Source organism: Haliotis rufescens, unplaced genomic scaffold (genome assembly GCF_023055435.1).
Source record: "Haliotis rufescens isolate VD_foot unplaced genomic scaffold, xgHalRufe1.0.p SCAF_2, whole genome shotgun sequence".
In the NCBI taxonomy this organism is placed as follows: Eukaryota; Metazoa; Mollusca; class Gastropoda; order Lepetellida; family Haliotidae; genus Haliotis; species Haliotis rufescens.
This window is the reverse complement of record NW_025963890.1, coordinates 33,280,599-33,306,810: the sequence shown is the minus strand read 5'-3', so window position 1 is coordinate 33,306,810 and position 26,212 is coordinate 33,280,599. Positions and strand designations below refer to the sequence as shown.

Sequence of the window (26,212 nt, the reverse complement as noted above, 5' to 3'; positions counted from 1 at the left end):
TCAGTACAACACAATATGGAGTAAAAGTGGGGATTGACGAGTAAACTGTCTCAGCCACATCTAGGACTAGGCGACTCTCCAGGTGAATCAGCTCAAGGCACTATCCTTGGTATCAGCCACAACTAGGACTAGGCGACTCTCCAGGTGAATCTGCTCAAGGAACTGTCCTTGGTCTCAGCCACATCTAGGACTAGGCGACTCCAGGTGAATCAGCTCAAGCCACTGTCCTTGGTATCAGCTACATCTAGGACTAGGCGACTCTCCAGGTGAATCAACATGCGTTTCCATGCTTATATGCCACAGGGCAGTCCCAGTCAGGAATACAGTTGTACAGGTTCAGTTTCCATACCTTCGCAGTCAACTCATCCACCATTTCAAAATTTGGATTCCTTCCAGGACAACATAACCTGGTTGTGGAAAAGTAAGAACTATATGGATTTACGACAGCGGAATGGCCCAGAACCTCGCGCTACACATTACCTGTCTTTATCTACCTTGATCTGGGTGCACTGCCCGATCAACATGAGCGGAATGTATCAACTGACGCTGCCTAAAGTCATTGCAGGCACCGTCTCTGTGAATACATTAGGTCGATATCTATGCCAAATCCCCTTCAAAATTCTTGTACGTTCCTAAATACTAAAAAAACTCATGGATAATATCCTGTTTAACAGATGAAGTAGGTTTTGAAGGTTTGGAAATGGGCCTGGACATTCCTATGTCGACTGTCTGTCTGTCTTCAGTGATAGCACACATGTGCTGCTCGTTACTGTAGATAGTGACTGAAGTGTATTGTGTGGGGGTAGATAGGCGAAAGTGATATGCTGAAGATAAGAACATGTCGTCCGCCATAGTCGTGCATAAATATCCGCCGCTCTCACACTCCTCGCGTCACTTTTTTTCCCTGTGCAAGAAAAACGTCGCAGCTTTTCCTATGTTGATAGCGTGTCGTGTCTAGGTGAGTTAAGTGCATGCCTAGTATTGCATGGGAAAGCTGGAGATATAACGACCAAAAGTCTCCGTCATTAGGACAAAATGTTTACATGCTGAATAAACACATTAGCCCATCCAGCAGAGTAATGGCGCTTTCGTCCACACATGTGGCTATACCCGCTAGATTAAGACTTATATAAATACTGACAACAGATAAAACAACACATCGGGAAATGAAAAAAGTGTTGTTTTTTTAATATCTTTTCGCAGTTTGTATTGATAAACATTTCTCATGTTCTCAAGACTACCGTGATGTATGCGTGGGGATCACAGATCAATTCTCCTTACAACTCCTCATTCTGCAGCCAGTAAATATTACAAGGGTGAAAGCGATGCCACCGAGCGAGACTCTTCAAGAACCCCAGTATCACCGTGTTCTCCTCCTCCTCCTCGTAGAGTGGCGAGTACCACATGAGTTACTGTTGTGTGGACACATATTTAGACGTTAAACGGAAATATGCAATCTTTAATACAGACATGTTGCATATGTTGCCCCGATTATACTGCGCAAACAGGGTGTGGTAACTTAACGTTACTGTACATATATTGGATGGGTTTTGTGCAGGTACTGAATGTAATATGAGTGGAAAACCTACAGGTACTGAATATAATCTGAGTGGGCAATGTGCAGGTGCTGAATTGAATTTGAGTGGGCAATGTGCAGATACTGAATGTAAACTCACTGGACAATGTGCAGGTACTGAATGTTATCTCAGTGGGCAATGTGCAGGTACTGAATGTTATCTGAGTGGGCAATGTGCAGGTGCTGAATGTAATCTGAGTGGGCAATGTGCAGGTCCTGAATGTAATCTCAGTGGACAATGTGCAGGTAATGAATGTTATCTCAGTGGGCAATGTGCAGGTACTGAATGTAAACTCAGGGACAATGCGCAGGTACTGAATTTTATCTCAGTGGGCAATGTGCAGGTATTGAATGTTATCTGAGTGGGCGATGTGCAGGTACTGAATGACTTCTGACTGGGCAATGTGCAGGTACTGAATGTAATCTGAGTGGGCAATGTGAGGGTACTGAATGTAATTTGAGTGGGCAATGTGCAGGTACTGAATGTAATCTGAGTGGGAAATCTGCAAGTACTGAATGTAATCTGAGTGGACAATGTCCAGGTGCTGAATGTAATCTGAGTGGGCAATGTGCAGGTACTGAATGTAATTTGAGTGGGCAAAGTGTAGGTACTGAATGAGTTATCAGTGGGCAATGTGCAGGTGCTAAATGTAATCTGAGGTGGCAATGTGCAGGTACTGAATGTAATCTAAGTTGGCAAAATGTGCAGGTACTGAATGTAATATGAGTGGAAAACCTACAGGTACTGAATATAATCTGAGTGGGCAATGTGCAGGTGCTGAATTGAATTTGAGTGGGCAATGTGCAGATACTGAATGTAAACTCACTGGACAATGTGCAGGTACTGAATGTTATCTCAGTGGGCAATGTGCAGGTACTGAATGTTATCTGAGTGGGCAATGTGCAGGTGCTGAATGTAATCTGAGTGGGCAATGTGCAGGTCCTGAATGTAATCTCAGTGGACAATGTGCAGGTAATGAATGTTATCTCAGTGGGCAATGTGCAGGTACTGAATGTAAACTCAGGGACAATGCGCAGGTACTGAATTTTATCTCAGTGGGCAATGTGCAGGTATTGAATGTTATCTGAGTGGGCGATGTGCAGGTACTGAATGACTTCTGACTGGGCAATGTGCAGGTACTGAATGTAATCTGAGTGGGCAATGTGAGGGTACTGAATGTAATTTGAGTGGGCAATGTGCAGGTACTGAATGTAATCTGAGTGGGAAATCTGCAAGTACTGAATGTAATCTGAGTGGACAATGTCCAGGTGCTGAATGTAATCTGAGTGGGCAATGTGCAGGTACTGAATGTAATTTGAGTGGGCAAAGTGTAGGTACTGAATGAGTTATCAGTGGGCAATGTGCAGGTGCTAAATGTAATCTGAGGTGGCAATGTGCAGGTACTGAATGTAATCTAAGTTGGCAAAATGTGCAGGTACTGAATGTAATCTGAGTGGGAAATGTACAGGTACTGAATGTAATCTCAGTGGACAATGTGCAGGTACTGAATATTATCTCAGCGGGCAATGTGCAGGTACTGAATGTAATCTCAGTGGACAATGTGCAGGTACTGAATATTATCTCAGCGGGCAATGTACAGGTACTGAATGTTATCTGAGTGGGCAATGTGCAGGTGCTGAATGTAATCTGAGATGGCAATGTGCAGGTACTGAATGTAATCTGAGTGGGCAATGTGCAGGTACTGAATGTAATCTGAGTGGGCAATGTGCAGGTACTGAATGTTATCTGAGTGGGCAATGTTCAGGTACTGAATGACTTCTTAGTGGACAATGAGCAGGTACTGAATGTATTTTGAGAGGCCAATGTGCAGGTACTGAATGTAATCTGAGTGAGCAATGTGCAGGTACTGAATATACTTTGAGTGGCCAATGTGCAGGTACTGAATGTAAGCTGAGTGGGCAATGTGCAGGTACTGAATGACTGCTTAGTAGGCAATGTGCAGGTGCTGAATGTAAGCTGAGTGGGCAATGTGCAGGTACTGAATGTAATTTGAGTGGGCAATGTGCAGGTGCAAAATGAGTTCTCAGGGGGCAATGTGCAGGTACTGAATGTAATCTGAGTGAGCAATGTGTAGGTACCGAATGAGTTCTCAGTGGGCAATGTGCAGGTGCTGAATGTAATCTGAGTGAGCAATGTGCAGGTACTGAATGTAATCTGAGTGAACAATGTGCAGGTGTTAAAAGTATTCAGAGTGGGCAATGTGCAGGTGCTGAATGTAATCTGAGTTGGCAATGTGCAGGTACTGAATGTATTTTGAGAGGCCAATGTGCAGGTACTGAATGTAATCTGAGTGAGCAATGTGCAGGTACTGAATGTACTTTTAGTAGCCAATGGCGGGTACTGAATGTAAGCTGAGTGGGGAATGTGCAGGTACTGAATGTAATCTGAGTGGGCAATGTGCAGGTACTGAATGAGTTCTCAGTGGGCAATGTGCAGGTGCTAAATGTAATCTGAGTGGGCAGTGTGCAGGTGCTGAATGTAATCTGAGTGGGCAATGTGCAGGTGCAAAATGAGTTGTCAGGGGGAAATGTGCAGGTACTGAATGTAATCTGAGTGGGCAATTTGTAGGTACTAAATGAGTTCTCAGTGGGCAATGTGCAGGTGCTGAATGTAATCTGAGTTGGCAATGTGCAGGTGCTGAATGTAATCTGAGTGGGCAATATACAGGTACTGAATGTAATCTCAGTGGACAATGTGCAGGTACCGAATGTTATCTCAGTGGGCAATGTGCAGGTACTGAATGTAATCTGAGTGGGCAATGTGCAGGTACTGAATGTTATCTGAATGGGCAATGTGCAGGTGCTGAATGTAATCTGAGTTGGCAATGTGCAGGTACTGAATGAAATCTGAATGGGCAATGTACAGGTACTGAATGTAATCTGAGTGGGCAATGTGCAGGTACTGAATGTAATTTGAGTGGGCAATGTGCACCTGCTTAAAGTAATCTGAGTGGCCAATGTGCAGGTGCTGAATGTAATCTGAGTGGGCAATGTGCAGGTACTGAATGTAATCTGAGTGGGCAATGTGCAGGTGCGGAATGTAAGCTGAGTGGGCAATGTGCAGGTACCGAATGTAAGCTGAGTGGGCAATGTGCGGGTACTGAACGTAATTTGAGTGAGCAATGTGCACCTGCTTAAAGTAATCTGAGTGGGCAATGTGCAGGTGCTGAATGTAATCTGAGTGGTCAATGTACAGGTACTGAATGTAATCTGAGTGGGCATTGTGCAGGTGCTGAATGTAATATGAGTGGGCAATGTGCAGGTACTGAATGTAATCTGAGTGGGCAATGTGCAGGTGCTGAATGTAATCTGAGTGGGCAATGTGCAGGTACTGAATGTAATCTGAATGGGCAATGTACAGGTACTGAATGTAATCTGAGTGGGCAATGTGCAGATACTGAATGTAATCTGAGTGGGCAATGTGCAGGTACTGAATGTTATCTGAGTGGGCAATGTTCAGGTACTGAATGACTTCTTATTGGGCAATGTGCAGGTACTGAATGTATTTTGAGAGGCCAATGTGCAGGTACTGAATGTAATCTGAGTGAGCAATGTGCAGGTACTGAATATACTTTGAGTGGCCAATGTGCAGGTACTGAATGTAAGCTGAGTGAGCAATGTGCAGGTACTGAATGTAATCTGAGTGGGCAATGTGCAGGTGCTGAATGAGTTCTCAGTGGGCCATGTGCAGGTACTGAAAGTAAGCTGAGTGGGCAATGTGCAGGTTCTGAATGTGTTCTCAGTGGGCAATGTGTAGGTACTGAATGAGTTCTCAGTGGGCAATGTGCAGGTACTAAATGTAATTTGAGTGGGCAATGTGCAGGTGCTAAATGAGTTCTGAGTGGGCAATGTGCAGGTAATGAAAGTAATCTGAGTGGGCAATGTGCAGGTACTGAATGTGGTCTCAGTGGGCAATGTGTAGGTACTTAATGAGTTCTCAGTGGGCAATGTGCAGGTACTGAATGTAATCTGAGTGAGCAATGTGCAGTTGCTTAAAGTAATCTGAATTGTCAATGTGCAGGTACTGAATGTAATCTGAGTGGGCAATGTACAGGTACTGAATGTTATCTGAGTGGGTAATGTGCAGGTTCTGAATGTAATCTGAGTGGCCAATGTACAGGTTCTGAATGTAATCTGAGTGGGCAATGTGTAAGTACTGAATGTCATCTGAGTGGCCAATGTACAGGTGCTGAATGTAATCTGAGTTGGCAATGTGCAGGTTCTGAATGTAATCTGAGTGGCCAATGTACAGGTGCTGAATGTAATCTGAGTGGGCAATGTGCAGGTTCTGAATGTAATCTGAGTGGCCAATGTACAGGTGCTGAATGTAATCTGAGTGGCCAATGTACAGGTGCTGAATGTGTTCTCAGTGGGCAATGTGTAGGTACTTAATGAGTTCTCAGTGGGCAATGTGTAGGTACTGAATGTGGTCTCAGTGGGCAATGTGTAGGTACTTAATGAGTTCTCAGTGGGCAATGTGCAGGTACTGAATGTAATCTGAGTGAGCAATGTGCAGTTGCTTAAAGTAATCTGAATTGTCAATGTGCAGGTACTGAATGTAATCTGAGTGGGCAATGTACAGGTACTGAATGTTATCTGAGTGGGTAATGTGCAGGTTCTGAATGTAATCTGAGTGGCCAATGTACAGGTTCTGAATGTAATCTGAGTGGGCAATGTGCAAGTACTGAATGTCATCTGAGTGGCCAATGTACAGGTGCTGAATGTAATCTGAGTGGGCAATGTGCAGGTTCTGAATGTAATCTGAGTGGCCAATGTACAGGTGCTGAATGTAATCTGAGTGGGCAATGTGCAGGTTCTGAATGTAATCTGAGTGGCCAATGTACAGGTGCTGAATGTAATCTGAGTGGGCAATGTGTAGGTACTGAATGAGTTCTCAGTGGGCAATGTGCAGGTACTGAATGTAATCTGAGTGAGCAATGTGCAGGTACTGAATGTTATCTGAGTTAGCAATGTACAGGTACTGAATGTTATCTGAGTTGGTAATTCGAGGTTCTGAATGTAATCTGAGTGGCCAATGTACAGGTTCTGAATGTAATCTGAGTGGGCAATGTGCAAGTACTGAATGTAATCTGAGTGGGCAATGTGCAGGTGCTGAATTAGTTTTCAGTGTGCAATGTGCAGGTGCTTAACGTAATCTGAGTGGGCAATGTGCAGGTGCTGAATGTAAATTTAGTGGGCAATGTGCAGGTGCTGAATGAGTCCTGAGTGGGCAATGTGCAGGTGCTGAATTAGTTCTCAATGGGCAATGTGCAGGTATTGAATGTCATCAGAAATGGCAATGTGCAGTTCCTGAATGTTATATGAGTGGGCAATGTGCAGGTGCTGAATGAGTTCTCAGTGGGCAATGTTCAGGTGCTGAATGTAATCTGAGTGGGAAATGTGCAGGTACTGAATGTAATCTGAGTGGGCAATGTGCAGTTGCTGAATGTAATATGAGTGGGCAATGTGCAGGTGCTGAATGAGTTCTCTGTGGGCAATGTTCAGGTGCTGAATGTAATCTGAGTGGGAAATGTGCAGGTACTGAATGTAATCTGAGCGGGCAATGTGCAGTTGCTGAATGTAATATGAGTGGGCAATGTGCAGGTGCTGAATGTAATCTGAGTGGGCAATGTACATGTGCTGAATGAGGTCTCAGTGGGCAATGTGCAGGTGCTGAGTGTATTCTCAGTGGGCAATGTGCAGGTGCTGAATGTAATCTGAGTGGGCAATGTACATGTGCTGAATGAGGTCTCAGTGGGCAATGTGCAGGTGCTGAGTGTATTCTCAGTGGGCAATGTGCAGGTGCTGAATTAATTCTCTGTGGGCAATGTGCTGGTGTTGAATGTCATCTCAAATGACAATGTGCAGGTGTTGAATGTAATCTGAGTGGGCAATGTGCAGGAGCTGAATGAGTTCTCTGTGGGCCATGTGCAGGTGCTGAATTTTTTTTGAGTGGCCAATGTGCAGGTTCCGAATGTTATCTGAGAGGGCAATGTACAGGTACTGAATGAGTTCTCAGTGGGCAATGTGCAGTTGCTGAATGTAATCTCAGTGGACAATGTGCAGGTGCTGAATGAGTTCTCAGTGGGCAATGTGCAGATACTGAATGTAATCTCTGTGGGCAATGTGCAGTTGCCGAATATTATCTCAGAGGGCAATGTGCAGGAGCTGAATGAGTTCTTATTGTGCAATGTGCAGGTACTGAATGTCACCTGAGTGGGCAATGTGCAGGTGCTGAATGAGTTCTTATTGTGCAATGTGCAGTTGCTGAATGTAAATTGAGTGGGCAATGTGCAGGTGCTTAATGAGTTCTCAATGGGCAATGTACAGGTACTGAATGTTATCTGAGTGGGCAATGTGCAGGTGCTGAATGTAATCTGAGTGGGCAATGTGCAGGTGCTGAATGTCACCTGAGTGGGCAATGTGCAGGTGCTGAATGAGTTCTAAGTGGGCAATTTGCAGGTGCTGAATGTAATCTGAGTGAGCAATGTGCAGTTGCTTAAAGTAATCTGAATTGTCAATGTGCAGGTACTGAATGTAATCTGAGTGAGCAATGTGCAGTTGCTTAAAGTAATCTGAATTGTCAATGTGCAGGTACTGAATGTAATCTGAGTGGGCAATGTACAGGTACTGAATGTTATCTGAGTGGGTAATGTGCAGGTTCTGAATGTAATCTGAGTGGCCAATGTACAGGTTCTGAATGTAATCTGAGTGGGCAATGTGCAAGTACTGAATGTCATGTGACTGGCCAATGTACAGGTTCTGAATGTAATCTGAGTGGGCAATGTGCAGGTTCTGAATGTAATCTGAGTGGCCAATGTACAGGTGCTGAATGTAATCTCAGTGGGTAATGTGCAGGTTCTGAATGTAATCTGAATGGCCAATGTACAGGTGCTGAATGTAATCTGAGTGGGCAATGTGCAGATACTGAATGTGTTCTCAGTGGGCAATGTGTAGGTACTGAATGAGTTCTCAGTGGGCAATGTGCAGGTACTGAATGTAATCTGAGTGAGCAATGTGCAGGTACTGAATGTAATCTGAGTGGGCAATGTACAGGTACTGAATGTTATCTGAGTGGGTAATGTGCAGGTTCTGAATGTAATCTGAGTGGCCAATGTACAGGTTCTGAATGTAATCTGAGTGGGCAATGTGCAAGTACTGAATGTCATCTGAGTGGCCAATGTACAGGTGCTGAATGTAATCTGAGTGGGCGATGTGCAGGTTCTGAATGTAATCTGAGTGGCCAATGTACAGGTGCTGAATGTAATCTGAGTGGGCAATGTGCAGGTTCTGAATGTAATCTGAGTGGCCAATGTACAGGTGCTGAATGTAATCTGAGTGGGCAATGTGCAGGTACTGAATGTAATCTGAGTGAGCAATGTGCAGGTACTGAATGTAATCTCAGTGAGCAATGTGCAGGTGCTGAATGTATTCTGAGTGGGCAATGTGCAGGTTCTGAATGTAATCTAAGTTGGAAAAGTGCAGGTACTAAATGAGTCCTGAGTGGGCAATGTACAGGTGCTGAATGTAATCTGAGTGGGCAATGTGCAGGTGCTGAATTAGTTTTCAGTGTGCAATGTGCAGGTGCTTAACGTAATCTGAGTGGGCAATGTGCAGGTGCTGAATGTAAATTTAGTGGGCAATGTGCAGGTGCTGAATGAGTCCTGAGTGGGCAATGTGCAGGTGCTGAATTAGTTCTCAATGGGCAATGTGCAGGTATTGAATGTCATCAGAAATGGCAATGTGCAGTTCCTGAATGTTATATGAGTGGGCAATGTGCAGGTGCTGAATGAGTTCTCAGTGGGCAATGTTCAGGTGCTGAATGTAATCTGAGTGGGAAATGTGCAGGTACTGAATGTAATCTGAGTGGGCAATGTGCAGTTGCTGAATGTAATATGAGTGGGCAATGTGCAGGTGCTGAATGAGTTCTCTGTGGGCAATGTTCAGGTGCTGAATGTAATCTGAGTGGGAAATGTGCAGGTACTGAATGTAATCTGAGTGGGCAATGTGCAGTTGCTGAATGTAATATGAGTGGGCAATGTGCAGGTGCTGAATGTAATCTGAGTGGGCAATGTACATGTGCTGAATGAGGTCTCAGTGGGCAATGTGCAGGTGCTGAGTGTATTCTCAGTGACAATGTGCAGGTGCTGAATTAGTTCTCAGTGGGCAATGTGCTGGTATTGAATGTCATCTCAAATGACAATGTGCAGGTGTTGAATGTAATCTGAGTGGGCAATGTGCAGGAGCTGAATGAGTTCTCTGTGGGCCATGTGCAGGTGCCGAATTTTTTTTGAGTGGCCAATGTGCAGGTTCCGAATGTTATCTGAGAGGGCAATGTACAGGTACTGAATGAGTTCTCAGTGGGCAATGTGCAGTTGCTGAATGTAATCTCAGTGGACAATGTGCAGGTGCTGAATGAGTTCTCAGTGGGCAATGTGCAGATACTGAATGTAATTTCTGTGGGCAATGTGCAGTTGCCGAATATTATCTCAGAGGGCAATGTGCAGGAGCTGAATGAGTTCTTATTGTGCAATGTGCAGGTACTGAATGTCATCTGAGTGGGCAATGTGCAGGTGCTGAATGAGTTCTAAGTGGGCAATTTGCAGGTGCTGAATGTAATCTGAGTGAGCAATGTGCAGTTGCTTAAAGTAATCTGAATTGTCAATGTGCAGGTACTGAATGTAATCTGAGTGAGCAATGTGCAGTTGCTTAAAGTAATCTGAATTGTCAATGTGCAGGTACTGAATGTAATCTGAGTGGGCAATGTACAGGTACTGAATGTTATCTGAGTGGGTAATGTGCAGGTTCTGAATGTAATCTGAGTGGCCAATGTACAGGTTCTGAATGTAATCTGAGTGGGCAATGTGCAAGTACTGAATGTCATCTGAGTGGCCAATGTACAGGTTCTGAATGTAATCTGAGTGGGCAATGTGCAGGTTCTGAATGTAATCTGAGTGGCCAATGTACAGGTGCTGAATGTAATCTGAGTGGGCAATGTGCAGGTTCTGAATGTAATCTGAGTGGCCAATGTACAGGTGCTGAATGTAATCTGAGTGGGCAATGTGCAGATACTGAATGTGTTCTCAGTGGGCAATGTGTAGGTACTGAATGAGTTCTCAGTGGGCAATGTGCAGGTACTGAATGTAATCTGAGTGAGCAATGTGCAGGTACTGAATGTAATCTGAGTGGGCAATGTACAGGTACTGAATGTTATCTGAGTGGGTAATGTGCAGGTTCTGAATGTAATCTGAGTGGCCAATGTACAGGTTCTGAATGTAATCTGAGTGGGCAATGTGCAAGTACTGAATGTCATCTGAGTGGCCAATGTACAGGTGCTGAATGTAATCTGAGTGGGTAATGTGCAGGTTCTGAATGTAATCTGAGTGGCCAATGTACAGGTGCTGAATGTAATCTGAGTGGGCGATGTGCAGGTTCTGAATGTAATCTGAGTGGCCAATGTACAGGTGCTGAATGTAATCTGAGTGGGCAATGTGCAGGTTCTGAATGTAATCTGAGTGGCCAATGTACAGGTGCTGAATGTAATCTGAGTGGGCAATGTGCAGGTACTGAATGTAATCTGAGTGAGCAATGTGCAGGTACTGAATGTAATCTCAGTGAGCAATGTGCAGGTGCTGAATGTATTCTGAGTGGGCAATGTGCAGGTTCTGAATGTAATCTAAGTTGGAAAAGTGCAGGTACTAAATGAGTCCTGAGTGGGCAATGTACAGGTGCTGAATGTAATCTGAGTGGGCAATGTGCAGGTGCTGAATTAGTTTTCAGTGTGCAATGTGCAGGTGCTTAACGTAATCTGAGTGGGCAATGTGCAGGTGCTGAATGTAAATTTAGTGGGCAATGTGCAGGTGCTGAATGAGTCCTGAGTGGGCAATGTGCAGGTGCTGAATTAGTTCTCAATGGGCAATGTGCAGGTATTGAATGTCATCAGAAATGGCAATGTGCAGTTCCTGAATGTTATATGAGTGGGCAATGTGCAGGTGCTGAATGAGTTCTCAGTGGGCAATGTTCAGGTGCTGAATGTAATCTGAGTGGGAAATGTGCAGGTACTGAATGTAATCTGAGTGGGCAATGTGCAGTTGCTGAATGTAATATGAGTGGGCAATGTGCAGGTGCTGAATGAGTTCTCTGTGGGCAATGTTCAGGTGCTGAATGTAATCTGAGTGGGCAATGTACATGTGCTGAATGAGGTCTCAGTGGGCAATGTGCAGGTGCTGAGTGTATTCTCAGTGGGCAATGTGCAGGTGCTGAATGTAATCTGAGTGGGCAATGTACATGTGCTGAATGAGGTCTCAGTGGGCAATGTGCAGGTGCTGAGTGTATTCTCAGTGGGCAATGTGCAGGTGCTGAATTAGTTCTCAGTGGGCAATGTGCTGGTATTGAATGTCATCTCAAATGACAATGTGCAGGTGTTGAATGTAATCTGAGTGGGCAATGTGCAGGAGCTGAATGAGTTCTCTGTGGGCCATGTGCAGGTGCTGAATTTTTTTTGAGTGGCCAATGTGCAGGTTCCGAATGTTATCTGAGAGGGCAATGTACAGGTACTGAATGAGTTCTCAGTGGGCAATGTGCAGTTGCTGAATGTAATCTCAGTGGACAATGTGCAGGTGCTGAATGAGTTCTCAGTGGGCAATGTGCAGATACTGAATGTAATCTCTGTGGGCAATGTGCAGTTGCCGAATATTATCTCAGAGGGCAATGTGCAGGAGCTGAATGAGTTCTTATTGTGCAATGTGCATGTGCTGAATGTAATCTGAGTGGGCAATGTGCAGGTGCTGAATGAGTTCTCTGTGGGCAATGTGCAGGTGCTGAATGTTATTTGAGTGGCCAATGTGCAGGTACCGAATGTTATCTGAGAGGGCAATGTACAGGTACTGAATGTAATCTCAGTGGGCAATGTGCAGGTACTGAATGTTATCTGAGTGAGCAATGTGCAGGTGCTAAATGAGTTCTCAGTGGGCAATGTACAGGTACTTAATGTTATCTCAGTGAGCAATGTGCAGGTGCTGAATGTTATCTCAGTGAGCAATGTGCAGGTGCTGAATGTTATCTCAGTGAGCAATGTGCAGGTGCTGAATGTATTCTGAGTGGGCAATGTGCAGCTGCTGAATTAGTTCTCAGTGGGCAATGTGCAGGTATTGAATGTCATCTGAAATGGCAATGTGCACATGCTCAATGTAATCTGAGTGGGCAATGTGCAGGAGCTGAATGAGTCCTCTGTGGATAATGTGCAGGTGCTGAATGAGTCCTCTGTGGATAATGTGCAGATACTGAATGTAATGTCAGTGGGCAATGTGCGGTTGCCGAATGTAATCTCAGAGGGCAATGTGCAGGTACTGAATGAGTTCTTATTGGGCAATGTGCAGGTACTGACTGTCATCTGAGTGGGCAATGTGCAGTAGCTGAATGTAAATTGAGTGGGCATTGGGCAGGTGCTGAGTGTATGAGTTCTCAGTGGGCAATGTGCAGGTACTGAATGTTATCTGAGTAGGCAATGTGCAGGTACTGAATGTTATCTGAGTAGGCAATGTGCAGGTGCTGAATGTAATCTGAGTGGGCAATGTGCAGGTACTGAATGTAATCTGAATGGGCAATGTGCAGGTGCTGAATGTAATCTGAGTGGGCAATGTGCAGGTGCTGAATGTAATCTGAGTGGTCAATGTGCAGGTACTGAATGTAATCTGAGTGGGCAATGTGCAGGTACTGAATGTAATCTGAGTGGGCAATGTGCAGGTACTGAATGTAATCTGTGTGGGCAATGTGCAGGTACTGAATGTAATCTGAGTGAGCAATGTGCAGGCACCGAATGTAATCTGTGTGGGCAATGTGCAGGTGCTGAATGTATTCTGAGTGGGCAATGTGGAGGTACTGAGTGGGAACCATGCGGCTACTGTGCAGATGTTAGTGGATATTAAGATGCTAGTAAGGAGGTATTATGTGGGCAGCGAGTGGGTATAAGTTGGTAGTGAGTGGGTATTAGGTGGGCAGTGAGTGGGTACTGTAAGTGAGTAGTGAGCATGGTGAGTGGGTATTTGGCAGGCAGTGAGTGGGTATTAGGTTGGCAGTGAGTGGGTATTAGGTGGGCTGTGAGTGGGTATTAGGTGGGCAGTGAGCAGGTATTTGGCGGGCAGTGAGCGGGTATTATGTGGTCAGTGAGCGGGTATTAGGTGGGCACTGAGTGGGTATTAGGTGGGCATTGAGTGGGTATTAGGTTGGCAGTGAGTGGGTATTAGGTAGGCAGTGAGTGGGTATTAGGTGGGCAGTGAGTGGGTATTAGGTTGGCCGTGAGCGGGTATTAGGTGGGCAGTGAGTGGGTATTAGGTAGGCAGTGAGTGGGTATTAGGTGGGCAGTGAGTGGGTATTAGGTGGGTAGTGAGTGGGTATTATGTGTGCAGTGAGTGGGTATTAGGTGGGCAGTGAGCGGGTATTAGGTGGGCAGTGAGCGGGTATTAGGTTGGTAGTGAGTGGGTATTAGGTGGGTAGTGAGCGGGTATTAGATGGGCAGTGACTGGGTATTAGGTGGGTAGTGAGTGGTTATTAGGTGGGCAGTGAGCGGGTATTAGGTGGTCAGTAAGCGCGTATTAGGCGGGCAGTGAGCGGGTACTGTAAGTGAGTAGTGAGCGGGTATTAGGTGGGTAGTGACTGGGCATTAGGTGGGTAGTGAGCGGGTATTAGGTGGGTAGTGAGCGGGTATTAGGTGGGTAGTGAGCGGGTATTAGGTGGGTAGTGAGCGGGTATTAGGTGGGCAGTGAGCGGGTAATAGATGGGCAGTGACTGGGTATTAGGTGGGTAGTGAGTGGGTATTAGGTGGGTAGTGAGCGGGTATTAGGTGGTCAGTAAGCGCGTATTAGGCGGGCAGTGAGCGGGTACTGTAAGTGAGTAGTGAGCGGGTATTAGGTGGGTAGTGAGCGGGTATTATATGGTCAGTAAGCACGTTTTAGGCGGGGAGTGACTGGGTATTAGGTGGGCAGTGAGTGGGTATTAGGATGGCAGTGAGTGGGTATTAGGTGGGTAGTGAGCGCGTATAAGGTGGGCAGTGAGTGGGTATTAGGTGGGCAGTGAGTGGGTATTAGGATGGCAGTGAGTGGGTATTAGGTGGGCTGTGAGTGGGTATTAGGTGGGTAGGGAGTGGGTACTGTAAGTGAGTAGTGAGTGGGTATTTGCGGGCAGTGAGTGGGTATTAGGATGGCAGTGAGTGGGTATTAGGTGGGCAGTGAGTGGGTATTAGGTGGGCTGTGAGTGGGTATTAGGTGGGCAGTGAGTGGGTACTGTAAGTGAGTAGTGAGTGGGTATTTGGCGGGAAGTGAGTGGGTATTAGGTTGGCAGTGAGTGGGTATTAGGTGGGCAGTGAGTGGGTCCTGTAAGTGAGTAGTGAGTGGGTATTTGGCGGGCAGTGAGTGGGTATTAGGTTGGCAGTGAGTGGGTATTTGGCGGGTAGTGAGCGGGTATTAGGTGGGCTGTGAGTGGGTATTAGGTGGGCAGTGAGTGGGTACTGTAAATGAGTAGTGAGTGGGTATTTGGCGGGCAGTGAGTGGGTATTAGGTTGGCAGTGAGTGGGTATTAGGTGGGCTGTGAGTGGGTATTAGGTGGGCAGTGAGCAGGTATTTGGCGGGCAGTGAGAGGGTATTATGTGGTCAGTGAGTGGGTATTAGGTGGGCACTGAGTGGGTATTAGGTGGGCAATGAGTGGGTATTAGGTGGGCACTGAGTGGGTATTAGGTAGGCAGTAAGTGGGTATTAGGATGGCAGTGAGTTGGTATTAGGTGGGCAGTGAGCGGGTATTTGGCGGGCAGTGAGTGGGTATTAGGTGGGCACTGAGTGGGTATTAGGTGGGCAGTGAGCGGGTACTGTAAGTGAGTAGTGAGTGGGTATTAGGTTGGCAGTGAGTGGGTATTAGGTGGGCAGTGAGCGGGTACTGTAAGTGAGTAGTGAGTGGGTATTAGGTTGGCAGTGAGTGGGTATTAGGTTGGCAGTGAGTGGGTATTAGGTGGGCAGTGAGTGGGTATTAGGTTGGAAGTGAGTGGGTATTAGGTGGGCAGTGAGTGGATACTGTGAGTTGGTAGTGAGCAGGTACTGTAGGTGGGTAGTGGACGGATATCAGGTGGTCTCTGAACGGTAACTGCAAGTGGGTTCTGAGCAGGTATTTGGTGGGTTGTGAGCGGGTACTGCAAGTGGGTTCTGATCGGGTATTATGAGGGCCCTGAGCGGGTACTGCAAATATAAGTGGGTTCTGAGCAGGTATTAGGTGGTTCGTGAGCGGGTACTGTATGGGGGTACTTGGCGGATAGAGAGCGAGCATGACTTTGGTAGTGAGTGTGAACTGTCATGTTATTCCATAGAATGTAAGTAAATTTGAAGTTCAGACTCATCAACACAGACATACAGATCTGGTTACCACTTCCTGTAATCATCATCGTACATCCCCCACACACGACCTGTGTGGCAGCAGCAGGGGTATTGTTGGAAACAAGCATGTGTAACCCACACCTCATACCAGCTGGGCCAGATGGTGTTATGTAAACTAGAGTTACCTCCCTTCTATCTATTCCTGGTTTCTGCGACGGATTTTGGCCGAGAAAATGGCGTCTTGAAGTTCTAAGACAAGACGGATGAAGATTGCTTGTGATACTGTCTAAGGTAAGTGTGACTGTCTGGATCTTCCCACCACATCCCAGTCCAACTTCCCCCCATCAAGCAATTCTTAGATTGGGCTTTTGTTTGACAAATAAATATGTAACACCCGAACTGTGACCCAATGAGACTTCTTTGTTTACAAACAAAACTGAGGAAGAAGTTTGTAAAGTCTGCAACTGCTAGCTCCAATGGCCGCCCATAGCGATTCCAAATGTCCCATCAAGTACTGAATGAGAATGTTGAACCAGGGTTAAGTACAGACGCAGATGTCTGCTGATTTAAACACAGCACGCCGTTCTTCACTAGGTTACACCAAATTTACTTTCCATCTACAAGGAAAACAAGGAATCCTTAAAATAAATATGACAATTCGTATATGATATAGACAATATTTGAGACGTAGATTCACATACGGCCGAATGCCATCGCACGAATGTTACCCAATGTAAAAGCAGTCATTGTGTTCCTCCGCCATACGGCACGTGATTCTGTTGCACTGCAGAGGAACTTGAGACGAACTGACCTTCCGTTTGATGTGACCTTTCTAAAAATACACAAAGGGAGAAGAGTAGCTGATGATATTCTTGCGAGCACACGTGTTTTCTATAAACACGAAAGAGGGACTACGCAGGATGAATATACACTGGGGAACTATCTTGTGTGATGTTAGCACATATCCTTCGTATCGGCAAATCACAGGAAACAGTTTGACAACGCATGATATACATCCGCGAGCCGAACCATCTGTTAGATGGGGCTATTATAATGCAAGTTCGCAGGTACGCGCCATTAGATGCTGTTATCATAAATGGACCGACTGAAGTTGTAAATATCAATTTATTCTTGAGAACACGTGTTATCTGAAGCATTAGCCAGTATATAGTAGATGATAGATAGTAGATAGGAATCACCCGGTACTGCACACACAGGGACTGACAACTTTCAAGGAACCGCTTGGAATTCTGTTTATTATATTTATCGTTATTCTAAGCTGATCCTCTCTAAGACCTGCTTAGAGTCGATGTAGTAGCCATTATAACACGGGAACTAGTCTACGCTGATGGCTGGTCTTCCGTAGGCACCATCAGATATGAATGAAGACGCGGCAGTCTGGTCTGATAGCGGTGTGTGGGTGATCCGTAAGGGTACAAGAACTTTAACTTGGCAAAATGGTCATTCATTGGATGCTGTTGAACGATTTTCGAGACAATGTTACTTTGTGTCATCGCCCATTCCCCACTGAGGTGAATCCACATCATACCATTGATGGTTGTTATTTGGTACGAAGGTGCTCCCGCCGCATTCAATAGTATTTCAACTTTTTCACTGCTTGAACGGGTAGTTAGGAAAGCCCCAAAATGCCAGGTCATAGCCGCCTACCAATGGGACTCCACGATCACGGGATGGTGCAGACAACCCATGGATCGTGATCAATGCGAATCTATAGTTCAAATCCTGGCACGGCTAAGGGACGTAACTCTACGGCACTTTTTTTACCACAGCACGTGTCCCCTGAAACACACGCGAAACACTTCCATGTATTTTTTTATGAAATAAGACGCTCAGGATTCCAAACATTATAATACGATGTTTTACATGATGTTAACAGCATTGCTTCACTACAGGAAATTAAAGATCAACCATCTTATTTACTGAACAGGGAAGTGGAGATGCCTTTAACCCACGATGTTTATGTTTGAAGTACAAGCATTCAGACATGCATTGTTTCCCTGTTCGTGTATTTGGCATAAAGTGTTTAAAGCTAACAAAGTGTACAAGTAATGACAACCTTATCAGAGTGCACAACACTCGCCTGTGAGAAGCGTGGGTCTGCTCTGGCAGATGTGCGTGCGTGTGGGGGATGAGACCTCACAGGTCTACACGACATTCCCCCGACGTATTACATACGTACAGATTGCTACCCCGGTGTGGTGAGCGGGCGGAGGTATGGGCTAACCATGTGCTAAACAACTGCATGTCTCTCCGCCGGTAACAATGTTAGGTAACACAGACGCCATCTCGCTTCCCTGGCTGACAAGTTAAAGAGTTCATTTGAAGTGTTTTCACTTTTTCCAAGTTACAATAGAATATGTGGGATTTCCCCATGTTTTGTTTGGATGTCTGTTTCAAGTGTATGTTAAATGGAGGTAGCATAGTGAGTTTTGCTATCTCTGCTGTGCTGTTCATTGTCAATGAAGTGAGACCGCAATCAATCGTGGCCCCTGGGTTTGGAATCGGAAAAGAGAACATGCGTCTCCTACTCAGGAAATGATATTTTTTTAAGATTACAAATGTCTTGAATCCAGTAATTTGCACAACGTCGATGGCAACTACACAGGGCATATAACCTATACGTGTGTTGTACAGAACACAACGTCCTGATCGATGGCAACTATACATGACATATAACCTATACATGTGTTGTACAGAACACAACGTCCTGATCGATGGCAACTATACATGACATAGAACCTATACTTGTGTTGTACAGAACACAACGTCCTGATCGATGGCAACTATACATGACATAGAACCTATACGTGTGTTGTACAGAACACAACGTCCTGATCGATGGCAACTATACATGACATAGAACCTATACTTGTGTTGTACAGAACATATCTTCTGTAAAGTTTAAAGAAGCTTGTGTAAATCCGACAATACGATTGCATAATAAAGCGGGCATCATGTTTCAAATACTTAGCCGCGTAGACTCAGACTATCTCGCCATCGCCTGTCCCTTGTTTCTGTGATTTGTGAGGGCAGGTATATTGTAAACAGGAGCTTCAGCTGATACAATTAATCAACATCCCAGTGTGTACAGCCTTAAGCCATGTGGACAAAGGGACACCACCGTCACGGGGTAAGTCTGAGGTGGATGATGCTCGTTCCATGATCACCTCGAATCTTTAATAAAGTTTTAGCGACTACAATTATCCGTTGCAATTCGGAAACACTTTTAATCACCACAGGGGTCGTCTTTAGGTTTCCATTATAGATCTGTGGCATAGCGACTTGACCTTCAGATCTGGCACGTTTGTTTTGAATAAACGACAAGGGGGGACTACTCGGCTGGAAACTTACAACGCTACTTACAAGGGCAGACGTTGTTGAAGAACCCACAGGGAGATTGGAGAAATTTTACAGACTGTTTCGTTAATGAAGTATATGGAGCGAGAAGGGACAAGAAATAGTTAAGTCGTGGGACTGTTTCTGTCTGTGTCATTGCGTGTCAGTACACTCAGCGGTCGGCGCGCCTCGCGAGGGATGCGGGGCCATTGAGAGAACTCAACGCCGATGATGTAACGATGCGAAAAATTACCTAGAAAAAACATGGTTTCGACACTTCCCTAGGTGTACCATTTATCTATTTCACTGTCATTTCTTCACCGCTGACTAAAAAAACTGCCACGTAATCCCAAATGATAGTGAGGCAATGTGTCATCTCTACGCCTCGCCGGAACCGACAGACAATGGCGCTTGTTTGCTGCCGCGCGGCACTGCAGGAAAAACCAAATGACGTCCTGATGAGATACGCGCTCGGGCTATCCATCTTGAACATTATAAGCCCTACAATTGCATTGTCGAGAGACTGACGCCAAGTTCTGGTGTAAGTCATACGTCTCTTGTAATAGTTACTGAGGCAATCAAAGCTTTATTATTTTGGATCTAAGGGATCGTTTTTGTTATTCGACTCATAGTGATAGTATTGTTGCTGTACCTTATTGGGTTTCTAACATTTTTGTTTCCCGATTATCAGCTATTCCGGCAACTAATATATTTGAATATAATCTCTGATAAGAACAGGGGGAAATCAATTGCCTGAAATTAACATGTGATTTTTTAAAGGAAGTCATGAAGACAAGATGTAATGCGTTTTGACATGAGTGTTGGCGTGGTCGTGTATATGTCATGTAGTATACGAGAATGTTTCATCGGTGTTCCATCCTTCCAGCCAGGCTTAGCGGAGGAGAAAAGTAGTACTGTGGGTGACGAGGTGCATCATATTTTTGAGTGTAGTTATTTATCAGCTAAAATAAGTTTATTCTCTACTAGTCATTGTTGTAGTCGCCCCAACTTTTATAAGCTTCATAGTAACCAGTGACACTAAGGTATTATGTCACTTGAACACATTTATCAAATACATATTTGATAAGTTAAAATGTTTTTACGAAAGGTCGAATTATTATGTAGGTCATAATGTTTCCATCGTTTACACCTTTACAGTATAATTGCCTGACACTATTATCGTTATCATAGTATTATATGTACTGTGTGTCACTGGTCTATGGTGAAATAAAGAACTGGAAGTAGCAAGACGAGAGTCACGTGACGTCGACAAATGGAGTCCGGAAGGATGGAGGGTTATCAAGATAATCAGGGGTACATCGAACACCCCTGGAGAGAGAACACAGAAAGTTGATTCAAAGCCACACAATGTACAATAGAAGGGACTGAACTATACATTAAATCAACCTGGTTTAATTGTAGTGGTGAATCTGGAGAAGGAAACCATATTTTAGCCTGAAGCAAATACAAATTATTGTTGGCGATCAGCTGATCACAACCTTATACGTATAGCATTAAAATAGTCAGGGGTTATACTTGAACGCATCTTTTACAGTCCGTTTTCTCTTGGGTAAATATGTTTTGTCAATGACATTTTAATTGTTACTAAACAACACGACCCTACCCCATACCCCAACCTAACAACCGGTGCTGCTCGTGCTTACAGGACGCTAGGTAACTGGGGAATAATGGATGGTACCCTGGACTCGAACCAGATAACAATCCACGGAATCTAAGAGAGAGCATTAAAGGTGGCTGTTGACCGTGACAATACACTCAGCGCAAGCCGACAGTAGAGCCCTTATGTTACACAGATACCGACTACTCATTTTCTAGGTGTGTGAAACATCGAAGCACACTCAACGTAATTGTCCAGTCAACAGACTTGGAGGCGCAAAGTCATTTCATTTCGGTCACGTACGGGAGTGTATTTACCCAAGTTTAACTATTTACAGGGGCGTACCATATTGTACAAGGGAGACAATTTGGTTTTCGTCATATCCATACGATTTTTATTCACTAAACAATTTCTTTGTCGCGAATTGGTTTGAATTATTGAAACGTGAATGTATTGAACAGACGCTGGATCCAGTTTGCCTTCTGTACTACACTCGACAATTAAAGCAATTTCTTTAAGAAGTTCCCATCTATGTTAGAAAATACATATCTGCTTTTGCCCGAGACCACTTGACGCTGATGTATGAGTGAATTTACTAAGAAAAAAAGTTGAATCGATCCCTTCCGATGTGGCTGAAGTCCAACGCACCCTGTTTGCCTCACGACTAGTGACGCGTGACAAAGTCCAGTACCCGCTTAGTCCCGCTTCAAGCAAGTATTCTTGAATCCTACGTACACATCACTACCGCGAAATACTTTCTCAAATCAAACTTTTTGTCTGATGAAAGCAAACATTGGCTTCTTTTCTTTTTTATGTCAAGATGTTAAGCTCTTTTTTTTCTCTCTGGGTGATGCTACTTTCCTTCTTTCTGAAACCCGGCGCATCTCCGACCAGGCATGACGGGCGTCGCTGTCAGGGGGACTTAAAGGGGCACTGATCTAACGCAATCCCCCGGGACTGGTTGTTGCCTTTGTTATTGTTTTTTCCCAGTGAGTACCCGGATGTATAGCAGAAATCTAGACTAGTTCGCGACCTCTGCTGCGCCTTTCGTAAGCGCATTAGTCACTTTTATGGGTAGTAATAAGGGCGTATGGTCACATTGATCAACAAAATGAAATACAGTTTTCGTGATAATAAGGAAATGTAGGTATCTTTGTGAGTAGCATCGGTAATGGTGACGAAGTTTTGATAAGTCACTTGCTTGGTAATTTTGCGATTTTCGTTTACACTATTTTGACTTGCAACACAAAGTATATATTTCACCTGAGCATATGCTTTTTTTATAGTGTGTATATTTTTTTACTGTCAAATGTGTAACACATTTATTAAACGTCTAAATATTCAGTTATTTTACAAAGTGACTGAAAAACATTTCCATCTGTATTATTATGACAACGAATTCCAAACATTTTGATGTTTAATGTCATCACCAAGAGACTGAAAATGTTACGTTGAAAAGTACATTTCTAAGTTGTTTGGCTTTTAATCCTACATGATAATCTGTTGTGATGTTTGTAGGCCCTTCTGATCGTCTTGATCAATCTGGACAGATTTTTTAGTCAAAATGACTGAAATATTTACACATTTTATAAATTGCCTGAGAGAATCACATTTTACAAATTGACGGTAATATATACACGCTTACAAAGGAAAAGACCTACATGTATATCCTATTTTACTTATCTTCAGCGTTTGGTAGAGATCAGGTGGATCGGAAAAAAGTGGGGCAATAGTTTTACAAAATAATAAGGAAATGTTTTAAAAAGTACGTGAAGAGTTTGTTGAGTGCATGTGTTGGGAGAGTCAGGTACACAATGTTATCCTGCGGTCTCGGTTGTTAGGGATCTATTCCTGTCGGGACATGAGCTGCACCGCTGTTTTGGCTGTACAAATATCGTGCGGTTTTAAATATAGATCCTGAAAAACGCAAAGGAGTTTAATTGTACTGGATGTGGAGTAGGGGGGGTCATGCTGCTGTTTTAGCAAAAGCAGGAGAAGAATGGACTTAACACTCGGTACCCCAGTGGGATCAAACCTGAGTCTTCAGCGTGCAACCACCTCAACCACTCGGCAACCCTGCCTTGTGGTTGTTGTGGCTGTGGTGTAGATAAAGCGGTTGTGACGGTGGTGTGGATGTGGTTGTTGTGATGGTGGAGTAGATGTTGTTGTTGTGATGGTGGAGTAGATGTGGCTGTTGTGATGCTGAAGTAGATGTGGTGGTTGTGACGGTGTTGTGGATGTGGTCGTTGTTGTGGTGGTGTGGATGAGGTTGTTGTTGTGGTGTGGATGTGGTTGTTGTGACGGTGGAGTAGATGTTCTTGTTGTTGTGACGGTGGTGTGGATGTCGAGTGACGGTGGTGTGGATGTGGTTGTTGTAATGGTGGTGTGGTTGTGGCGGTTTTGACGGTGGTGTGGATGTAGTTGTTGTGATGGTGGAGTAGATGTGGTTGTTGTGACGGTGGTGTGGATGTAGTTGTGGTGGTGGTGGTGTAGATGTGGCGGTCTTGACGGTGGTGTGGATGTAGTTGTTGTAATGGTGCTGTGGTTGTGGAGGTTTTGACGGTGGTGTAGATGTGGTTGTTGTGATGGTGGAGTAGATGTGGTTGTTGTGATGGTGGTGTGGATGTGCCGGTTGTGACGGTGGTGTAGATGTGGTTGTTGTGATGGTGGTGTGGATGTAGTTGTTGTGGTGGTGGTGTGGATGTAGTTGTTGTGACGGTGGTGTGGATGAGGTTTTTGTGATGGTGGTGTGGATGTGGTTGTTGTGATGGTGGAGTAGATGTGGTTGTTGTGATGGTGGTGTGGATGTGGTTGTTGTGGTGGTGGTGTGGATGTTGTTGTTGTGATGATGGAGTAGATGTGGTTGTTGTGACGGTGGTGTGGATGTAGTTGTTGTGGTGGTGGTGTGGATGTGGCGGTTGTGACGGTGGGGTGGATGTGGTTGTTGTGATGGTGAAGTAGATGTGGTTGTTGTGGTGTCTGTGTAGATGTGGAGGTTGTGACGGTGATGTGGATGTAGTTGTTGTAATGTTGGTGTGGTTGTGGAGGTTTTGACGGTGGTGTAGATGTGGTTGTTGTGATGGTGGAGTAGATGTTCTTGTTGTTGTGATGGTGGTGTGGATGTGGTTGTTGGGACGGTGGTGTGGATATAGTTGTTGTAATGGTGGTGTGGATGTGGTTGTTGTGACGGTGGTGTGGATGTGGTTGTTGTGACGGTGGTGTAGATGTGGTTGTTGTGATGGTGGTGTGGATGTGGTTGTTGTGACGGTGGTGTGGATGTGGTTGTTGTGATGGTGGAGTAGATGTGGTTGTTGTGGTGGTGGTGTAGATGTGACGGTTGTCACGGTGCTGTGGATGTAGTTGTTGTAATAGGGGTGTGGATGTGGTTGTTGTGATGGTGGTGTGGATGAAGTTGATGTGACGTTGGAGTAGATGTGGTTGTTGTGACTGTGGTGTGGCTGTGGTTGTTGTGACGGTGGAGTAGATGTGGTTGTTGTGACTGTGGTGTGGATGTGGTTGTTGTGACGATGGTGTGGATGTAGTTGTTGTGACGTTGGAGTAGATGTGGTTGTTGTGATTGTGATGTGGATGTAGTTCTTGTGACGGTGGTGTGGATGTGGTTGTTGTGATGGTGGTGTGGATGTGGTTGTTGTGACGGTGGTGTGGATGTTGTTGTTGTGACGGTGGAGTAAATATGGTTGTTGTGACGGTGGTGTGGATGTTGTTGTTGTAATGGTGGTGTTGATGTGGCGGTTGTGACGGTGGAGTAGATGTGGCTGTTGTGATGGTGGAGTAGATGTGGTTGTTGTGACGGTGGTGTAGATGTGGTTGTTTTGACGGTGGTGTGAATGTAGTTGTTGTAATGATGGTGTGGATGTGGTTGTTGTAATGGTGGTGTGGATGTGGTTGTTGTGACGGTGGTGTGGATGTGGTTGTGATGGTGGTGTGGATGTAGTTGTTGTAATGGTGGTGTGGATGTGGTTGTTGTGACGGTGGTGTGGATGTGGATGTTCTGACGGTGGTGTGGATGTGGTTGTTGTGACGGTGGAGTAGATGTGGTTGTTGTGATGATGGTGTGGATGTAGTTGTTGTGACGCTGGTGTGGATGTAGTTGTTGTGATGGTGGTGTGGATGTGGTTGTTGTGATGGTGGTGTGGATGTGGTTGTTGTGATGGTGGAGTAAATGTAGTTGTTGTGACGGTGGTGTGGATGAAGTTGTTGTGACGGTGGTGTGGATGTGGTTGTTGTGACGGTGGTGTGGATGTGGTTGTTGTGACGGTGGTGTGGATGTAGTTGTTGTGACGGTGGTGTGGATGAAGTTGTTGTGACGGTGGTGTGGATGTGGTTGTTGTGACGGTGGTGTGGATGTAGTTGTTGTGACGGTGGTGTGGAAGTGGTTATTGTGACGGTGGAGTAGATGTGGTTGTTGTGATGATGGTGTGGATGTATTGGTTGTGACGGTGGTGTGGATGTGGTCGTTGTGATGGTGGTGTGGATGTGGTTGTTGTGACGGTGGAGTACATGTGGTTGTTGTGACTGTGGTGTGGATGTGGTTGTTGTGACGGTGGTGTGGATGTGGTTGTTGTGACGGTGGAGTAGATGTGGTTGTTGTGATGATGGTGTGGATGTAGTTGTTGTGACGATGGTGTGGATGTAGTTGTTGTGACGGTGGTGTAGATGTGGTTGTTCTGATGGTGGAGTAGATGTGGTTGTTGTGATGGTGGTGTGGATGTGGCGGTTGTGACGGTGGTGTAGATGTGGTTGTTGTGATGGTGGTGTGGATGTAGTTGTTGTGACGGTGGTGTGGATGGAGTTGTTGTGACGGTGGTGTGGATGTGGTTGTTGTGATGGTGGTGTGGATGTGGTTCTTGTGATGGTGGAGTAGATGTGGTTGTTGTGACGGTGGTGTGGATGTGGTTGTGATGGTGGTGTGGATGTGGTTGTTGTGATGATGGAGTAGATGTGGTTGTTGTGACAGTGGTGTGGATGTAGTTGTTGTGGTGGTGATGTGGATGTGGCGGTTGTGACGGTGGGGTGGATGTGGTTGTTGTGATGGTGGAGTAGATGTGGTTGTTGTGGTGGTGCTGTAGATGTGGAGGTTGTGACGGTGGTGTGGATGTGGTTGTTGTGATGGTGGAGTAGATGTGGTTGTTGTGGTGGTGGTGTAGATGTGACGGTTGTCACGGTGCTGTGGATGTAGTTGTTGTAATAGGGGTGTGGATGTGGTTGTTGTGATGGTGGTGTGGATGAAGTTGTTGTGACGTTGGAGTAGATGTGGTTGTT

At 45.2% G+C, this 26,212-nt stretch overlaps 1 protein-coding gene across 2 annotated transcripts in view; it reads left to right on the top strand.

Annotated features, from left to right (window-relative positions):
* Positions 1–26,212, top strand: part of LOC124117950 — a 56,405-nt gene continuing 30,193 nt past the window's right edge. Inside the window, exon 1 of one of the 2 annotated variants that reach the window (XM_046479976.2) lies at positions 1–266. The gene's annotated coding sequence lies outside the window, so the exon portion shown is untranslated. Of the gene's footprint in view, positions 267–13,276; positions 16,246–26,212 lie in introns of those variants that run through there. The other variant, XM_048399823.1, reaches the window with a different exon arrangement.